The sequence below is a fragment of the Leucoraja erinacea genome, unplaced genomic scaffold (assembly GCF_028641065.1).
Source record: "Leucoraja erinacea ecotype New England unplaced genomic scaffold, Leri_hhj_1 Leri_168S, whole genome shotgun sequence".
Classification (NCBI taxonomy): Eukaryota; Metazoa; Chordata; class Chondrichthyes; order Rajiformes; family Rajidae; genus Leucoraja; species Leucoraja erinaceus.
Genome location: NW_026575990.1, coordinates 117,355 through 118,390, shown reverse-complemented (window position 1 = coordinate 118,390; position 1,036 = coordinate 117,355).

Here is a 1,036-nt window from a genome sequence, read left to right as displayed (position 1 = left end):
TTTATGAGGTTTTTAGTAACTAACAAACATTGCTAGTGCAGAGGCTCTTGGTAACCTTGACATATTGTTGTAAATGTGTGACCACAGATAACCAAAGATCCATGGGGTATGCCATGAAAATTGTTTTGGACCCGATGCCCCTGGTCTGCTCTGCTTAACTACATCATTAACATAAATTATTATATTATTAACAGATGTAACCATCCTGTCCAGTCACAATTTAAGTAGTGGCTGGACCTGTAGCGCTGAGACTGGGGCCATGAGCATAACCACTTGTTTGACCAGGGATAGAGATGTAGCAGGGCCCTACTGGCGAAGCAGTTTAGAACAACTACTAACATCCCATATCTCTGAGTACCTTGGGCTTGGGAGAATTTACATTAAAGATATCCTTTAGAAATCGGAATATCGGAGGGTGAGACCCGACAGAGTGGGTTTCCGATTGCTGCAGCAACTATGATGGGAAAGCACATTGGTACAGGTAATGGTACTGTAACTTAATTAATTATCAAAACCCATCTGAAAATGAACTCCGAGACATTAGTTATCCATGCCGTATATATGCAACATAGGCATTAAAATAACACACTTCCCATCTCCTGATGAGGATAAATGTGCTGCTTATTTGTTGGTGCTATTCCTGCACTCTGCAGTGAGCATGTACATAGATTAGTCTGGCAACTCGAGCCGCCGGAACGGTCTCTCGGAGTCTGCAAGTCTATAAATTGATTTTATCATGCAGAGGATGGTTTCCTGAATCACAGGTTAATCCACAAAATTTTAGTGTTTAGGATAACCATACAAGGTCCTATATTATTCCCAATATTTAGCGGGAACCATGGCTGCATAGGCCAGTCAGGCAGTACGAAATGCCTGAGGCGAGATCTTGCTGGATTTTGTGCAAGACCCGACTGATGAGGCAAAATGGAGGAAAGACATAAAGAACATTCCTCCTCAGTGTAGCGAGAATACATCTATTGCCACTGTGCCACATATTTTAAAATGGTGATTTAGCTTGGATGTAAACATATTGATA